Raw genomic sequence first — 19,443 nt, forward strand, 5'->3', positions numbered from 1 at the left:
CAGAGAGGGAAAGAGGAACCGGAAAGGAGCATCGCTCTTCTTCAGTTGCTGTCCGTCAAAGAGAAGCCTCACTTTGTAATCAAGAGATTGGCAGGGAGAAGTCTCGGGATAAGTGGCAGTGTAGCACTGAAATCTGGAGCCAGACTTTAAGCTGTGTGATCTTCAGCATGTTACTTGACCTCTCTGTGCCTCTGTTTCCACAGGTGTAACAATGGGGCTGATAATAACAACACTCCCTCAGAGGGTTGTGGAGACAGTGAAGTAAGCTTAAGGTTATGAGGTCCTTAGGAAGGGCTTCCCTGACAGCTCAGTTGGTAAAGAATCCTCCTGCAGTGCAAGAGACCTGGGTTCGATTCCTGGGTCAGGAAGATCCTCTGGAGAAGGGATAGGCTCCCCATTCCAGTATTCTTGGGGTTCCCTTGTGGCTCAGCTGGTAAAGAATCATGTGCAATGTGGGAGACTGGGAGAGACCTGGCTTTGATCCCTGGGTTGGGAAGATCCTCTGGTGAAGTGAATGACTAACCACTCCAGTATTTTGACCTGGAAAATTCCATGGACTGTATACCCCATGGGGTCACAAAGCGTTGGACACAACTGAGCGAAGTTCACTTTTCACTTAGGAAGTGCAGATACATAGTGTAGCACTATGTGTAAGTGTTTTAAAAAAAAAAAAAGGAGGCTTAAGCTTTCTCCTTATTTTCTACCCCTTCTTATTGCCTGCCTTCCCTGCCATCCTAACAAGGTTCTGAAAAAGGGTGAACACCTGCCAGGAGTCCATAGACAGGTCTGTTGTTCCCCAACCCCTCTGTGGGCGTGATTTTCCATACCCTGGCCCCACATATCACCATTTTGGAGAGAACAACAAGAACCAGAGAGACCCAGCTGGATCATCCGCACCAGGACCCCACAGCCAGTGGGATCAGCCTCCATGGGAGCTCAATGGCCCCCTCCCTCCAGCCGCCCTTGACTTCCAGAGCTGCAGGGGGCCTGGGAGCTCTTGGAAACAGCACATTAAGCCCCGGTTTGTGGGAACTTTAATTTAAACACAAATTAGAGAAGGCAAATGACTCTGGCAGCTAGATAAGCCATCCCGGGAGAGCAAGGAATAAGCCAAGAGAATCAGCTGAAGTAAGGCCTGAATTTAAACTCTGTAGACACCCAGAGGCCTGGGGTGGGTGGAGGCTGGAGGTCCTCGGGGAGGAACCCTGGAAGCCCCACAGCCGAGCTGCCTGGCTCCGGGCTCCTCACCAGCTGCTTCCTCCTCCATTCTCTACATTCCTTTTTTGCACAGTCCAAGCCCAAGTCCTGAGTCTATCTCTACCCGCTCCCACTCTACTCTTGGGGAGAACTCCATTCCTTTATTTCATCTCTCATCCTTCTCTGTGACCGGCTATTCTGAGAAAGTTCAGCTTGTTGTCTAACCTCCATCTGTTCTACTACAGTTGGAGCCTAATGTGTCCTTAGTGGTGGCACAGGGGTTTCTATTCAGGAGGCAAATGTAGGGTAGCAGAAATAACCTTGATGCTCAAAGGCCTGTGTTTATTTCTCTGAGTCTCGTCTCCTCATCAGTACAATGAATGTGTAAGAGGATTTCGAAGGCCTTGTGCGTTCCGATTTTTCACGGGAGAATTGGAGGACAAGAACATCCCAGGAGATATCTATTGTTCTATAACCCAGGAATTCCCCACTGTTCTAGAAACATTGGTGGATATTAGAGGTGGGTGGGGAGAGCAAGAGCAGTCAAGCCTGCCTACTGCTCTGTGGGTGGGGTCTCCAGGCTTTGCTTCCATCCCTTGGCACACAGTGAAGACCCAGGCCCAGGCCCAGGCCCGGGAGAGGGGCTGACTTTCCAGTTCTGTCAAGGCCTGCTGAGCCCAGCTCTGTGGGGCTGTGTCTGCTGACATGTCGTCACTGTCCTCAGGGGTGGAATCGACATATGTTCCCTCTGTCACAGCACCTGTGAGGGTGGCTGAGGGATGGCAACCCCCAAGAGGGCGGAGTTCCACCCTCTCTGCTTAACCTTGAGAAACCTTACTATCCTGCATTTCCGGGAGGTGTAAAGTGAAGGCAGAGGGGGCATGTAATCAGAGCCCAGAGCCCTCCCACCATCCCCTCCCCCCGCAAATGGGAAGCTGCTGTCCTTCAGAGAATGTAGAAGAGCACCTCTTGGCTACAGCAAGAGAGAAGAGGGTCAGACCACAGGTAGAACTTTCAGATTGGATACTGGAGCCGACTGTGACCCCAAGAGGTCATCCCAAAGGGAAAATCCATGACCCTTGGTCTCAGAGGGTATCTGTGAGGCTTGGGTTACTGACAGGGGTGAGGCAACAACCCCAAAGGCGAGTGCCAGCCTGTGACTCAGGAGTCAGAAAGTCTCTGTAATCAGCATAGAAGGACCTTGGCATTTTCTCTGGCCCAAGGTCCTTAGGCAGAGGTGGGCAGCTGCCACTGGGGCCCAGGGCCCAGCTGTGTCCCCACTTTGCCCTCCTCCCCCTTCCCGTGTGTCTGGCTGCCCCTGGAGCCCCAGGCCTGCCCGCCATCTGGGCAGCTCAGAGGAGAGTCCACTGCCAAGGGAGTGCCAGCATTGATTTATAACCCACAACCTTGGCAGGCTCGGCTGTGTGCCCGGAACCTCCTTTGCTCAGGAAAGAGGCGCGCCTCTTAAAGGGGCAGTGCAGTGGAATGTGGGAAGTCCAGGGCGAGTGCTGAGGCAGACGGGGGGCTGGGGAGGACAAACCCCACCCCTCAGACTCTGCTGACTGTCATCCCCTAGGGAAGCTCCTCTTCCGACCATCACGTCCCTCATCATGTACCTCTTTGTGGACTTAGCCCAGCTCTAATGATTTAGTTTGTTTAACCTCAGTCTCTCCTGATAGACTGTCAGCCCCATGAGGGCAGGAAGCAGAGCTATTGTGTTCATCCCTGGATGCGCACCCGGCTCTGCGTCTGGCATGTGACACAGGCTTAGGAAGAATTTGTCAAGTACAGGAAAGAATAAGTGCAGGTGCCTGTCCATGAGGTGTGGAGAGGACCGTAGCCTTCCTGTTGCCCACTATGGTTTTCGAGACCCTGCAGCACCTGCCCCGGCTTTGATGACCTTTCTTTCAGGACCCTCCCCGACCCCTGTCATGCCAGGTGTGACCAACAAGACCAACTTGCTACCCGGATGCACTTGCCTCTCCCCTTTCCTTGCGTCATATATACCAACTCTTTCATACCATGCTTCTCATTTTCCTTCAATCTTTCTCTAACTGTCTATAACATCAGCCCCTCATTTAGATACTCTTTCCCACACCACTTATCATCAGGAAAGTGCTTCATTCATTCATTCATTTGTTAAGATTTTAGAGTGTCTATTCCATGCTAGGCATCAGGTGCTGAGCATTCATGTGTGAACAAGGCAGGCATGATCCCTGAACTCTGAGACCTTACATTTCAGGGGACGAGACTGACCGCCCCCCCAACATAAGTAAGTAAATACATAACGCAAGTTGTGATACCTGCTAAGAAGAGGGTAGGGTAAGTTGGTGGAATGGGGCCCCATTACACTGAAGCGGGGTCAGAGAAGGTTTCTTTGGGGAAGCAGAGAATTTAGGCTGATATTTGAGGGGGAAGAAGGAGCCACGTGAAGAGTGAAAGAACAGCATTCTAGAACTGGCTCAGTGCCTGAGTGTGCATCGCAGGGAGTGGGGGTGGGGAGTTTTTCCAAACTATACACCCTCATTTCCCCCGCTCCTACTCGTTCGATAGGGGAGGACCATTGTTTAACATCCTTGGAGAAGTGGCCTCACTTGGAAACTGGCTAGAAAAACAATCTCAGGTTCCAGTCTAGATATACTGAGTCAGAATCTGTATTTGAACAAGACCTCTAGTCATGCATAGTAGGCACAGGGGTGTTGAAGAAGTGCTGATCCAGAGAACACCTCAAAGGTGGGACAGTGTGAGGCCAGCCCTGGGGTGGGCAGGGTTGGGGGCAGTTGCTGAAGAATCTGGATTTGATCCGAGATGGAGTGTTAGAGTGTACATGTTTGTGGGTGTGCCGTGTGTGTGTGAGTCTGTAGGTAACTCCAGCCCCAATGACCATGAGACAACTGAGGTTTTATATCTCCAGGCCATTTTCTTCCCACAAATGTGGATTACTGGGGATACATCTTTATAACACCCCTTCTTCGTACTGAAGCTGTAAGTCAAGAGGAATTTTCCAGCCTCCGGATGGGGGCAGGGACACCTCTGGCGTAAGGCAGGGTGAAGAGATCCCTTGTTCCTGACCTCCGGCAATCCATTTATCTGACCTGAGTCTCATAAGCACATACTGATGAGTCCAATCGCTTGCTAATGGTTATGAGCTGAGACCTGGGGATTTATGGCAGAGGCCTCAGTGGCCACAGACAGGAGCGGGGCTGTGTACAGGAGACCAGGCTCTGCATGGATTCAGCTCATGGAGTCCCATGCCCAAGACCATAGTGGGAACATCACCAGCTACTTCATTTGGGGCAAAGAGCCCTGCGCTGGGCAGGGGAGGTGAAATGATCTCTGACTGGGGATGTTCCAGGGATGAAGAGTGAGTGTCTGGGAAACCAGCCCAGCATGGCTGTGTGTGTGTGTGTTTGTGTGTGTGTGTGTGTTGTGGGGGGTGGATGGAGGAGGGAGTCACTGGAGAAATGTGCACTGGAATTTGAGCCTGTCAAGCTAAGTTTCAGATCCTGGCTCTGTTGTTTAGCAGTGTGTCACTTAGACAAATGGCTAGTCTCCCTGAGCCTCATTTTCCCCATGTGCAGGTGAGAATTATAATACAATTCCATAGGTTTGTGAGAATTCAGTGAGATAATGTTTGCAGGAGCTTCCCTGGCAGTCACCGGTTAAGACTCCACACTTCCAATGCAGGGGGCGAGGGTTCAAATCCTGGTTGGGGAACTAAGATCCCACATACCTCATGGCACGGCCAAAAAATAAAAACAAAACAAAACGCTAAACACTAATCGTAGATCAAGAAATTAGGTTTTGAGCTCTGCCACTAACTTGCTGGGGTTCCATCCAGCATTGGTTCTGTCCCCAGAGTCCTCACACACACACACACCCTTTCTGGGTTTCAGCTGCCCCAGAGATATTAAGAAAGGTCTAGACCCAATGTCTGTCCACACCTCCCAGCTTTGATGTTTCGTGGTTCTAACAAGGACTTCTTGAGTTGGAGAGCTGGAAGGCTATGCCTCATACTGGCCATATGGAGTATCTGCCACTGTGGCCTCAGAGACCAAGGTAGGGGTGGGAGCTGAGCAGAAACAGCACCCCCCTTTAGTGGTGCATTCCTGTGTGCACTGTGCTGGGCACTATAGTGGGGAGGTCTGGAGCAAGAGGTGTGAAAGGCCCAACAGAGGGTAGGAGGCCAGGAGGGAATGGATAGAAATGCCTAAACCATTTGTGCCTTTTGCACAAAACAGCCTCCTCCCTTCTTCTCTTCTCACCTCCTCCCCACCCAAGACACAGAGGGCACTCACAGTCACAGCAGACCCTAACTCCTAGCAGAACTAGTCTCACACAGAGTCTGACCAAATGGGGTAGAGAACACCCACCGCTCAAACGACATGGGTAGAAACCTATGGATTCCTATACCACAGTGCACAGCAGGGTCCTCAGCCCTTCCCCTATCCCTTCATCCCACACTGGGAACAGTCTGGAGCCAGTCTCTGTGGGAAACAGACATTAACACTGAACCAGACTCGCAGACCCTGCCTCTCTTCCATCCTCTGGCCCCCTTCCCCAAGTGTTAGCTTTCTGATCTGCAAACCCTGGAGACCTCTAGGACAGAGACAGCTGTCAACTCAATGCTGTTTACTGAGCACATATTATATACTTGGGCCTCGGCCAGAGCAAGGACTGAGGAAGAAATTTAGACCTGATCCCTTTCCTCAAGTTGCCATAGCCCAGTGGAGGACAGATTTTCAACAGTAATGGGAAAACAGAGTGCCAAGGGTCAGTAATGTACATACAGGACAACAGGTAGCCAACCCATCCTTGAGAGAAGGGGTGAAGTGAAAGGAAGATATTTGAGCTACTTTGTAAAAATGTTTGTTATGGAAGATTGAGAACACCTACAAAAGTGGAACACTATGGTACGCCACTGTATCCTCATCACTAGGTGCAGAAAGGATCACTTCTGGTTCAGTTCAGTTCAGTTCAGTAGCTCAGTCATGTATGACTCTTCCAGACCCCATGAACCACAGCACGCCAAGCCTCCCTGTCCATCACCAACTCCCAGAGTCCACCCAAACCCATGTCCATTGTGTCAGTGATGCCATCCAACCATCTCATCCTCTGTTGTCCCCTTCTCTTCCTGCCCTCAATCTTTCCAAGCATCAGGGTCTTTTCCAATGAGTCAACTCTTCGTATCAGGTGGCCAAAGTATTGGAGTTTCAGCTTCAGCGTCAGTCCCTCCAATGAACACCCAGGACTTATCTCCTTTAGGATGGATTGGTTGGATCTCCTTGCAGTCCAAGGGACTCTCAAGAGTCTTCTCCAACACCACAGTTCAAAAGCATCAATTCTTGTGCACTCAGCTTTCTTTATAGTCCAACTTTCACATCCATACATGACTACTGGAAAAGCCATAGCCTTGACTAGACGGACCTTTGTTGGCAAAGTAGTGTCTCTGCTTTTTGATATGCTGTCTAGGTTGGTCATAACTTTCCTTCCAAGGAGCAAGTGTCTTTTAATTTCATGGCTGCAATCACCAATCGCAGTGATTTTGAAGCCCAGAAAAATAAAGTCAGCCACTGTTTCCACTGTTTCTCCATCTATTTGCCATGAAGTGATGGGACCAGATGCCATGAAGTGATGGGACCAGATGCCATGATCTTCGTTTTCTGAATGTTGAGCTTTAAGCTAACTTTTTCACTCTCCTCTTTCACTTTCATCAAGAGGCTCTTTAGTTCTTCACTTTCTGCCATAAGGGTGGTGTCATCTGCATATCTGAGGTTATTGATATTTCTCCTGGCAATCTTGATTCCAGCTTGTGCTTCTTTCAGCCCAGCATTTCTCATGATGTACTCTGCATAGAAGTTAAATAAGCAGGGTGACAATATACAGCCTTGATGTACTCCTTTTCCTATTTGGAACCAGTCTGTTGTTCCATGTCCAGTTCTAACTGTTGCTTCCTGACCTGTATACAGGTTTCTCAAGAGGCAGGTCAGGTCGTCTGGTATTCCCATCTCTTTCAGATCATGGGGTAACTATTCTCCTGCCCCCTCCATACCCCGGGGGCACCATTACTTTGGATCTTGCTGGAGGAAGAGCCAAGTGCAGGAGGAACACTGTAGACAGAAGGGAATGCAATGCCCAGAGCCACTAAGCAATTCCTCTGACTATGCATCAAATTCAGGCTAGACCAGTAGGGCCAGAGCTGTGTCGTAGCACACGTGCCTCTGAGCCATCTTTCACAAGTGTGACTTGTCACTTTATGGAACTAGGAGTCTCTCGAGGCAAGTCTTCTTCAGAGCCAAGGAAGCGCAGAGCAGACCCTTAGAGAGCTGGGAGGGAGGCGAGTACCGGGATGAGGCCTCGCGGAGGCAAAGGCCGCAGGGCCTTGGCGGTCTGGATCACGAGGGACTTATGCACACCGGCACTCATGGGCACGACGGGCGCAGCCGGGCCTTCCGCCCCGCGTCGGCGCGCAGCCTTAAATATTACCCCGGAGTTTTCAATTATCTCTTCTTAATGGATTTGCAGGGGCTCTTTCATCAAGCGCGGGGTGGCTGGGTGTGGGGGTGTAGGGAGCGCGCGGCGAGGGCTGGAGCTGGGAAAATGGCCCATATTTCAATATTAAAGCCCTTTACGATCGTCAGCAGCATGAAAGATGCTGCAAATAAAACGGAGCCGCCCGCGCCAGCCTCTCCATCTCGCAAGTTTTAATTAACGCTGAGGGGGAGGCCGCTGCCGGGCGGGGTCGGAGCCGGGCCATGAGCGGATCGCGGAGCTTCGTGGATCCCCAGGTCCGAGCGAGAGCAGTAGGGATCCCGCCCGCATGGAGGGCCCGGCGGGAAATGCCAGCAGAGCTGACGGAGGCGAAGGGGTCCGGGAAGAGATGGGAAGGTTTCTGGGCGTCTGACCAGAAACAAACACCGTGCAACTGAAGGCAAATGGCTCGTGTTATTAAAGGGGCGGGGGCCCAGCCCTCCTCAGCGTCCTTCCTTCTTCCTCTCAACAGCAGCCCCCAACTACAGCAATCCCAAATTGGATCCCCACCCCCACCCTGTCCCCGCCCGCCTCCCCCCACGGTTGCCTGCCGCCACACCTCTGCTGGCCTGTGGCCCTCGTTTCGGGGAGGCGGACACGCTTCCTGTGACCCAGCGGCTCCGGGCCCCGCCCCTCACGGCTCCTGCCCGGGACGTCTGCTTTCTCCATCACTCTCCTGGAGGGCCCCGTTCTCCAGGCGCGGGGCAGCGCTCACAGAAGCGCCACTGTTCTGCCTTGGCAGCGGCCTGGCCTGACAGCTTGTGCCTGAGCAGCAGACCCATCCGTCAGGCGGGAAGGATGGAGCGACGTCCGGCTGCCCGCTCTGAGGACTCCCCTGGGAGCCACCTCTGGCCTTCGCCCAGACTCCTCTCTTCCCCTCTCCCCACTCCCCCAACCCCATCCGGAACTGCCCGCTCGGTTTATATGAGTACCTATGTCGTCTCTCCTCACTCCCCTCTCACCTTACACTTCGGGCCTGGAGGCTGAGGCCCAGGAGAACCACCTCTCACGGGTCACATTTAAAGGCCCTTCCCCTACCAGTATGTTTCTTCATCGGAGAGCATAACTTTGGCTTAAAAGGATCCAGGGATCTCAGTGGACCGCAACCAAAGTTAAATCAACCAACTCAGGGCTTAAACCGAGGACTTTGGCAAACTCTTTAGAGTGGAGGAATTCGAAAAATAATACAAATAATAAGACACGGTCTTTATTCCAGGGTACTTTTGTTGTTGTTATCATTGCTGTTTAGTCTTTAAGTCGTGTCCAACTCTTTTGCGGCCCCATGGACTGTCCGGCCCCATGGACTGTCCGTCCATGTGACCCTCTGTCCATGGGGTGGCAGAAGAGTGGGACACGACTTAGTGACTAAACAACAACAAAATTGTCTACGGACTTTCCCCGGGCCAGAATATTGGAGTGAGTACTTTATGCCTCCTCAGATGTTTTGCAGAAATCAAGTGCACTTCTCATTGTACTAAGGAGCTTGCAAGCACCAGATGACAAATTCTAGGTTAAAACAACAAAAAAAGAAAACATCCTCTTCTGCTTTCTCTTGGTATGTGCTGTTTTCTTCTTGTCAGTTTGCAAGGATCATCTATTAAACCTGCCTAAAATAGTGCATGGTTAGAGACAGAACTCACACAACTCTATGGAGGAACAAGTACAAACTACAGATGCTTTTGGGATTAGAAAGAAGGGCTGAAAATTAAATTTCCTTGGGCTCTTTGATGATGCTAGAGATTGAAGTGAGTGGGGAGGGGCCCTGAAACAACCCCTTCTCTGAAGGAGTTCACCCACATTTGGGGTGATCAGTAGGAGAGATATCGGGACCCAGCGACTTGTCTAGCACTTTCTGTTGTCCCGTTAGAATGTTTGAATCTATGGTCATTGAAGGCAGGAAGGGTCCCACAGCTTCAACCACCAGCCCTAACACAGCGGGGAGAAGAGAGAGAAGCAAAAGATTCTCTCCTCTACCCAACTTGTAAGGGGAGAAACCAAGTTCCAGTCACTCAAATGGGGGAGCTATTATTGAGCACATACTATGTGCCAAGCACTATACAAGGCACTGAAGATCCAGAGATAATCAGAGCATAGTCCTGTCAACAAGATACTCACAGTCTAGTAACAGAGACCACTCATTCATTAAGAAAAAAAGTCTTGAGCACCTACGATGGGCCAGGTAAAGTTGCAGGCACTAAAGATGCAATAGCAAACAAACAGACTTGGTCCTTGCCTTCTTGGAGAGCAAGACTTGATACAGGAAGCAGGTTCATAATAGGCAGTTAGAATTCAGGGTGATGTGTGCTATGAAGGGGAAGGGAAAGTTGCCATTGAAGGCATATAAGGGGCACCTACTCTGGTTTGTGAGGGGGCATGCAAGGAGGATGTGGGGAAGCAATACCAAAGTTATCCCAAAGGGTGCATGGAAATCAGGGACAGATCAGCTCAGCATGGCAGGGTGTTCTGGGCCAGTCTGTGTGCCTGTCCAGCATCCCACCAGGAGCTGTGGTCAAATCAGGCTCCGGTCGTTTCTTCCCTCTAGGCAGGGGATGGCACTGGTCTGCACTAAGGCAGCTCTTCCAGCAGCAGCAGGGAACACCAGATGATAATCCTAACAAAGCCAGACCAGGGAATGAGGTTATCAGTTTTCCTTTTTCTGCTGGGAAGCTTCTGCCTCAGGGCTGGGTTATTTAGGGGAGAGGGGAGGGCAGGAAGGCTCTGTGGAGGGTCTTACTCTTTCCACCTCCTTCTCACTGATAGCAGTTTTGAAACAAACCAGATTTTAAATAAAAAGAAACAGGTGATCTGTCTCGCTAGCTGCAGTGAAATACAAACCAGGTCAATTAAGAATTGTCTTTCCCGTACTGTTTCTACCTTCCCAGTTCTAACCAGCTTGCTATACCAACCAGGGGGCAGGGGTGAGGTAGCAATCAAGAAAGGGTATTCGGGAGAAGAGAGCAGCCTTGATGAAGGCCCAGGGGCCAGGGCACCTGTGGCATCTTTGGGAAATGGCCAGTCCTTCATTGTAAAGAGTAGGTTGAAACAAGTTTGTGAAGGCCCAAGATAGTAGTCTTTTAAAGGAGTGGGGACAGTGAAGGACTCCTGAGGATTTTATGGTTTAAATTTTGAAAAGTTTTTGTATAATTTAAGAAAATAGAATAATGTCACACTCTTGTACCCACCATCCAGACTTCAGGTTTTATTAAGCTACTACTGACATTTCATCAACTTTGCTTTGGAATTTTTTTAAATAAAATAAACAGGTCATGACATAAAACTGAAGCTCCTTTTTCCCCTCCTAGTACCACTCTCCTTCCTACCCAAGGTCCCACCATCATAAATTCCTTGTTTTGTTTTTTTAACCACATACATAGATCCATGAATAGCATACTATATTGCTTCAGTGCTTCTTAAAAAACCATCCAATTGTTATGACATAATTTACAACTTGATTTTTTCACTCTGAATTTTTTAACGTTAAGTCTTCATTTGAGGTTTTGGCAAAGCACCAACAAGGGTAGACTTGGGTTTGTAAGACCATCCTGGTGACTAACCAGAGGGTTCCAGGTGATGGGGAGTACTGAGGACAGTAACAGCAGAAAAGAGGGTAACACACTCTGAAAGTGGAACCCACACATCAGGTCACTGATTCACAAGCTGATAAGGGCAGGGATTTGTTTTGCACCTGGTGGTCTTCAGCACCATGAACAGGGCCTGCCTCACTGAAGATGCTCAGTAAGTATTGGCTCAGAGAGGTTGATGGGATGGAGGAATCCAGGATGACACCCAGATTCCCGGCCCAACATGACTGACCCGATGATGGTTCCAGCCTCCAAGATGAGGGTCCCAAGAGGCGAAGCTGGATTGCTGAGAAAGGTACATCCAGAAACCGTCTTTCTGGGCAAGAGGCAATGAGACAGCCACGCACAGGAAGGCTAATGTTAGGGAACAGACCAGACTTCCGGTTCTCAGGATTGCTGGCTATGAAGGATTTGGAGGGACCCAGAAGTTGCAGGGGGAAAGTTTCAGTCCTTCTAGGGCTGAAAAAACAAACAATTCAAAAAAGTAGTTTCCTCAGAAGGCGAGGAGTGCAGGACCCAGCTTCTGCATTACCCACAATGAGAGTTTTGCTGCCCTCTGCGCGGTGGGTACCCACAGCCCATTAGCTAAGGCAGAGGAGGAGGAAGAAGGTGTAATAAGTGATTCTAGAATCATAAAGACCTGTCAGACGCCCACACTCCTAACTTTGCTCCCACTCCATATTCATCAACAAGATGAACGGGCGGGGTGCTCACAATTGCTTCCTAGGGACTTATTCTTGACCAAATCCAATCTCTCTATTCAGAGAAGGATGTGAAATATAACCTGCTTTCCTGCTCTTAAGACCCAGAGTTCTGGCCACCACCTCGAAAGGCTACCCTCTGCAGAGAGCTCCCCCAAAGCCACTGCCACCCCTCCCTTTCCTCACCTCCGCACCCCCTGCCCCATCCCAGCCATTACCTACTCTCTGCTGCCAATTCCGTCTCTACACAGAGACCTGCTCAGTCTCATTTTTCTCCTCCTCTGACTCACTGCCTTCCCCTGGAAGCCTCCCCTGCCTGCCCTTTCTCTGCCCCCAGCACCAGTTTCCTGAACTGACTCTGCCAGCTCAAGGCTTCATGCTTATCTGTCTCAGATCCTCTTTTTAGACCCTCACCTGGCCTCAGAGGTCTTTGGGACCTGGGTATGGCTAAGTGGCCTTTTCCCACATCATCCCTGGGTTTAGGGGGGCAGAAATACTTTTACCATCCCCACTGCCCTTCTCAGGGTGGGGTGGGGGGACCAGAAGCTCACTTTAGTTTTGTCTGGTCTGGCAGAACAAGGCATTTCCTCCTCTCAGAAATGGAGCTAAGTCACTCAATTCTCTTTCCTGAGAGTATTTGCAATTTAGACTTGTTCTTTATTCAAAGAACTTTTAATGTCATGAAGTAGTGGAGTAGGTGAGAGAAAAATCTTGACCCTGGTCAGCCCAATTCTCTAAGAGCCTGTCATTTTATGGGGTGGTGGGATCCGCCTGGATCCAATCCTTAGAGTCACCCAAGGACCAATCCAACGATCCTCAAACTGCGCTGTGGCCAGTCCCCTTCCACCTTAAACTTGGGCAGGCTTCTGATATTTTTTTTTCTTTCTTTTTAAAAGTTTAATTTATTTATCATTTATTTCTGGCCGTGCTGGGTCTTTCTTGCTGCTTGGGTTTCTCTCCGGTTGTGGTGCTCAGGCTTCTCATCGTGGTGGCTTCTTTTGTTGCAGAACTCGGGCTCTGGGGCACACGGGCTTCGCTAGTTGCAGCCCTTGGGCTCAGTGGCTGCGGTTTCCTGGCTCCAGAGCACAGACTCAATAGTCATGGCACACAGGCTTAGTTGCTCAAGACATGTGGGATCTTCCCCAACCAGGGACCCAACCCTTGTCCCTGGCATCGGCAAGCAGATTCTTTACCACTGAGCCACCAGGGAAACCAAGGCTTCTGATTTTTATCAGAATCATGAGAAACGCTGGACTGGAGGAAACACAAGCTGGAATCAAGATTGCCGGGAGAAATATCAATAACCTCAGATATGCAGATGACACCACCCTTATGGCAGAAAGTGAAGAGGAGCTAAAAAGCCTCTTGATGAAAGTGAAAGAGGAGAGTGAAAAAGTTGGCTTAAAGCTCAACATTCAGAAAACGAAGATCATGGCATCCAGTCCCATCACTTCATGGCAAATAGATGGGGAAACAGTAGAAACAGTGTCAGACTTTATTTTTGGGGGCTCCAAAATCACTGCAGATGGTGCTGCAGCCATGAAATTAAAAGACGCTTACTCCTTGGAAGAAAAGTTATGACCAACCTAGATAGTATATTCAAAAGCAGAGACATTACTTTGCCCACAAAGGTCCGTCTAGTCAAGGTTACGGTCTTTCCAGTGGTCATGTATGGATGTGAGAGTTGGACTGTGAAGAAGGCTGAGCGCCGAAGAATTGATGCGTTTGAACTGTGGTGTTGGAGAAGACTCTTGAGGGTCCCTTGGACTGCCAGGAGATCCATTCTGAAGGAGATAAACCCTGGGATTTCTTTGGAAGGAATGATGCTAAAGCTGAAGCTCCAGTACTTTGGACACCTCATGCGAAGAGTTGACTCATTGGAAAAGACTCTGATGCTGGGAGAGATTGGGGGCAGGAGGAGAAGGGGATGACCCAGGATGAGATGGCTGGATGGCATCATGGACTCGATGGGACGTGAGTCTGAGTGAACTCCGGGAGATGGTGATGGACAGGGAGGCCTGGTGTGCTGTGATTCATGGGGTCGCAAAGAGTCGGACATGACTGAGTGACTGAACTGAACTGAATACTCCCTACAGAAGTTGTTTTTTAGTTGCTCAGTCGTGTCCAAGTCTTTGCAACCCTATAGAATACCACGTTGCCACTCTGAACAGAGAGTCACACTATGCAGACTTCCACCTTAAACAGGAGGTGGCTCAGCATCACTCCCAGAGTCCTTTGACTTGCCCAGTGATTTGAGGATCTTCCTTAGTGGGGAAACTCTGGGGACTTTTTTCTCTCCTCTTTTTCACCTGGACTCTTAACATTTCTCTACAATCAACATGTATTATTTACACTACATGGCAGAAATCAACACAGTGTTGTAAAGCAATTATCCTCCAATGAAAAAGAAATAAATTTAAATTTCAAAAAGAATAGAGAAGAAGGTAGGATTTTAGAAAGAGCAGAAGTTAGCCATGGTGGCAGCAGCTGCTGGGTTGGTTACAGAGCCCCAGGTAGGTGTGACCTGTGGGTGTTCTATAATTGGTCAAGGGACACTCCAGGGCCTTTTGGGAATATGAAAGCCCTGGACCCTGGGCAGCCCCAAGGCTGGGCCAATAGAGGGCACCCGCAGAGGACTAGAGTGGGGCTCAAGAGAGGAAAGAGTCCATGAGACCTGGAGGGGCAAATCCCTCCCACGGTCATAAAACTTAAAAGTATCCAAGTGTTTGGCAGCCCCTGGGTTTTTCCTTAAGAATCCAACCAATGTTAAGTATTCTGCTTTGCCATCTTCTATAAAGTGTAACTTTTCACAGGGTTTATCGTTAGTGGTTTGGCTTGTAATTATTAAACAGGAAGGAATCAGAAATAAGTTGTCATAAATTTAAATTGAATACTTTGTGTTCTTAATGCTAAACTTGAAGGTTAAGCTGTGGAAACAATTGTGTTTGTTTTACTCTTTTAAAGAGTGACTAAATCGGAAATCCTGGCTCTTGTCCAGGCTCTGTCCCTGACACGAGGATTCTCAAGCTTTTCTGCCAAAGTCCTTCTAATACTAGAGAAGAATGAATTGGACCCCAGTGGTCTGGGAGCTCAGGCTTCCCTGGTGGCTCAGCAGTAAAAGAATCCACCTGCAATGCAAGAACTGAGGAGATAGGGTTCGATCCCTGGGTTGGGAAGATCCCCTGGAGGAGGACATGGCAACCTACTCCAGTATTCTTACCTGGAGAATCCCATGGACAGAGGAGCCTGGAGGGCTACAGTCCATGGGGTCGCAAAGAGTCAGATATGACTGAAGCGACTTAGCACACACGCATGGCCTGGGGGCTCAGCTTGAAGGGCCCTCACCAAGGACCAAATTCTTTTGATGCTTTAAATTTTAGCTTTAAAATTGTGCAAAATTTGCATTCTATTATAGAGTATATATATGTTTTCTCATAGTATATTTTTTATGGCTTCATGTCTTCATATAAAAATGACATTTGCCATCAAATAACCTCTGTGGTCCTCAGGGAGGCTTCTCATGTATCCTGTGATACTCCCACCAAGCGGCTTCTATACCCCAGGTGAGAAATGCTTCCGTGTGTGCCCTGCTCCCCTAGGAAGTCCCTTCTTGATTTGATTTTTCATTTGTCACACTCCCTGCCACTGTCCCAGGTTATAGCTCTAATGACTACATTTAGTGAGCACTTACTATGCACCAGGCTCTGGTGCCAAATGCTTTATATGGATTACGTCATTTAAATTCTCAAACCACCTGAAACTCGGAGAGGTGAAGTGACTTGTCTAAGGTCACAGAGCTGTCAAGTGGCAGAGGGAAGGTTCAACCACCGCTTGCTTGGAGTCAAGCAGGCCGAGGCCACTTGCCACCTTCCGGCTGCAGCACCTGGCTGAGTAGCAGCATCCTGAGGAAGGAGACAGCTGTGGGACACCTGGGAAAAGCAGAGGTTTAGTACAGGAGTCAGAAAAGCCAGGTTTAGGTTCAGCTCGCCCCTGATTAGCTAGATTCTTGAGGGATCCTCTAAGCTTCGGGGTCCTCATCTATTAAATGGGATGAAATAGTTTGTGAAAAGGACAGTGGAAAAAAAAAGGTGAGTCTTGGAGTCTGTATCTTAGATTCCTTTCTTGCGCCTTTCTTCCTTTGGTGACTCTCTGGAAGACACCAAATCTCTAAGCCTCTGAATGTGGAAAATGACTTTCACCTCAAAGGACTGCTATGGGGATTAAAAACCATATGTGTAAAAAACCTGGGACAGAGTTTGGCATGCAGTAGTTGCTCAATAAATGCTCTCCAAGATTAAACCTTACCATAGTATCAGTGGTAGTATCCATATTAAGAAATTGTGATTATTAAAATGAGGGGGAAATGTGAAAGAGAAACAACAAACCAAAAGATAAATCCCTTAAAAATAAGGAACTGGAGAAGGGTCTGCCTTAAGGCGCCCTTGAATAGCTCTGCTGGTTGCAGGCCTAGAGCTGCCTTTCACTGAGAAACCTTTAACATTAGTCAAAACCAGAGAAGGAGACACATCATGGTTTTGAGCAGGGGGGCTTGGTCTGTTTTTACCACGTTCTTTTTCCATGTCTACTCCATGATCCCAAAAGAAACATGCCTTTAACTCATTCCTACCACACCGGTGCCAGGCGCCCAGAACACCCGCATACAGGCCTCTCTGAGGAAAGACACTGAACCTCCCTCTGCCAGCCAGCCTGCAGGACAAAGCCAGACTGTGTGCCAAGAGAGATTCTCAAAGTCTCCACCAGGTTTAACATTGACTAAGTCTGACTCTGTGATTTGACCAACAATCCCTTAGTGTGGGCAGGATCCCACAAGACCACTCGAGGGTGTCTTGACTCCCATTAAAGGGGGCCCCCGACTTGGTAGCCACACAGGAGTACTTCCCAAAGTCCAAGTGATGGGGACTCTCTCTGAAGGGACCCCAGGCTTCAACCCAAGACCACCTTTCATCTCCCCATCAGGCCCTCACAGTCTGGCCCTCAGGGAGTTTGCCAAAGCAGGTATGGCTTCCTGGGTGGCCAAGACGCTGCAGAGGGGGGGCTCTGCTCTCCCTGGGCCTTTCCCCCTTAAGCTGGTGTCCCAGGCACCTCTCCCAGTTTGGAAAGCAGATTATTTATGGTTTATTTTTGACACCAGATCATCGCTGCCCAAGTTTCATCAATTTGTCACTGTTTTTATTGTCAGCAATTGCCCATAACTGGAGCACATTTAAAATGTCATTGATCTTGGTATTACAGTGTCATAATCTGACAGTAATAGGTGTAGCCAGCACAGGAAGCCCAGGCCCTGAGATTGATGGTGTTCAGCACACCAATTATATTCTGTCCATCTAAGTGATAAAAGAGTACGTAGGAGGCATTCAATAGATAAATTAGATATCGCTCCCAATTATGTCCCTTTATTTTATGGAGTCATGTGTTCCCTTTAGAACCTTTTTTCTTCATTTGGCTTGTAAAGGGGTGCTACTTGACCCCCAAAGACGAGGGTTGCTCCCCTGCCTGCCCCACTTTGGGTTTAACCCTGAATCCCTCCCTACCTTCTAGAAGTTTCTCAGCTGGGCTCTCCCTGGAACTCGGCTGGGAACCTCCCCAGCACAGCAAGTGGTCACAGGTGTGAAGGGAAGGAGCTGGAGGTACTCGAGTGTCTGGTGGGGGGGCGGGGTTGGATCAGGCCTTCGGGAAGGACTGGGAGAGCTGGTGACGTTTTTCCTTCAGGTGACTCTAATCAAATAAATGAGATTGGGAGAGGAGCATTCAATGGGTTAGGGTCCTCCAGCCCTAACACGAGTGCCTTCAGATTAGGCAGTGGCCTTCAGATTAGGACAACTAGTTAATTGTTATGACTGACGAGGAGAAAGTCAGTCAGGAAGCTTTCTGTCTTTAGGAAGTGAATTCATCCATACCCCTGCCTCCACTCTAGCTCGAGTTGAGCCAATTCAATTTCCTTGGAAGGAGACCCCAGAATCTCCCACACCCCATTCCATCGAGATTAGATGCCTTCCCCAGTTTGACAGGGGAACCTGGAGTGCTGCAGTCCATGAGGTTGCAATGAGTTGGACACGACTTAGCGACTGAACAATAAAAATAAGTCTAACTCCTGGGCAGGCAGTGGGCTCCCTGCTGGAGAACACACCCTTAAAGCGGCTCAGTTCCGAGAGAACTCACCTGAGGCCCGAAATGAGAGGCAGGGGACAGAGAGAGAACAAGGGTTCACTTTCTTTGGGGCCTGGCTTATAAGAACCTTAAACTCTGAGGACAGCCTTGACCTGGCCCAGGCCCCTGTTCCCCCATCCCCCCATATCCCCCTGAAGCCAGCGGGGAACACAGAGGAGACCGAGACACCAGGTGGTAAATAGCGATCCAAGTCCATTTATTGAGCTTTGTAAGAGACAGTGTCCGTGGGCTGGGTTGTTCCCTGTAGCCTGTTGCCATCTCAACTGTTATAAATAATCCTGGCACTAAGTGTGTTGTTACACTGAAGGGAAGTTGTTCTTAGGGCGTGAAACCTGAGAATATGGGTCAGGGGAGGAGGGATGATGGGGGACAGGAGGAAGAGGTGGGGAGCCATCACCCCGAGGCTCCTCAAGTACAGTCCTGAGCTGGTGATAGATGAATTTCTGGAGCAGTGGATGGCATTTCAAGTGAAATGTTTATAGGAAATGAGTGTGATTTAAACAATGTCTTGGCCGATAAACACCAGCCAGATGGGGGGAGAGGGCCAGGCGAAGGGTGGAGAAATCAAAGGCCCAGAGGGCCCCAGTATTAAGCAGCTGTCTGAAGCGCTGCTCGAATACACACACTAGCTTTGGTCTTAACATGTTTTTAAGAGCTGGTTATGATTTCCTCGAGGGCGGCTCAGATTAAGACTGGAGTGGAGCCCCCAGCTGAGTGCCTTCAATAACTGTCCATCACATCCTCTTTAGAGTCAGCAGCCTCCTCCCCTCGGCCCAGGGAGCCTGCGACCGAGGAGGGCTGCCGGACTGCCCTGTTCACCAGCCTCTTCCTGGGCAGCCCTGAGGCCTGCTGACCTTCACACCTAGATGCTGGGCAGATTCGGGGGGACGGGCACTGAGCTCCGCGCCCAGGGAGCTCTCAGTCTTCAAGGCAAAAGAAAACATACAACCTAGAAAAGAAGGGAGAACATGAAGAGAGCAGAGGATGGAAGCCGAGGAGGGGAAACCTGTCACCAGACTCAGAGTCTGGGCCCTTCTCACCACGTTGACTGCTGCCACCCTGGTCCGAGCCACTCACCTCTCACCTGGATTAGTGCCAGAACCTTTCAACAGGTCTCCGTGCATCTTGACCCACCCTCCACCCCTGCAATCCATCTCAACACAAAAGACAGAAGGCCTATTTAAAATGTCAGTTCAGTCAGACCTGTCCTCTCCATTCAGAATAAAAATCAAACTCCTTAAGAC

General features: G+C 49.6%; 1 long non-coding RNA gene across 1 annotated transcript in view; it reads right to left on the reverse strand.

Annotated features, from left to right (window-relative positions):
• Window positions 1–18,373: 18,373 nt before the first annotated feature.
• LOC138435720 (uncharacterized) overlaps window positions 18,374–19,443 on the reverse strand; it is a 32,216-nt gene continuing 31,146 nt past the window's right edge. The window contains exon 5 of the long non-coding RNA XR_011255204.1: window positions 18,374–19,148. This is a non-coding gene — a long non-coding RNA (uncharacterized lncRNA). The remainder of the gene's footprint in view (window positions 19,149–19,443) is intronic.

The sequence above is a fragment of the Ovis canadensis genome, chromosome 3 (genome assembly GCF_042477335.2).
Source record: "Ovis canadensis isolate MfBH-ARS-UI-01 breed Bighorn chromosome 3, ARS-UI_OviCan_v2, whole genome shotgun sequence".
NCBI lineage: Eukaryota > Metazoa > Chordata > Mammalia > Artiodactyla > Bovidae > Ovis > Ovis canadensis.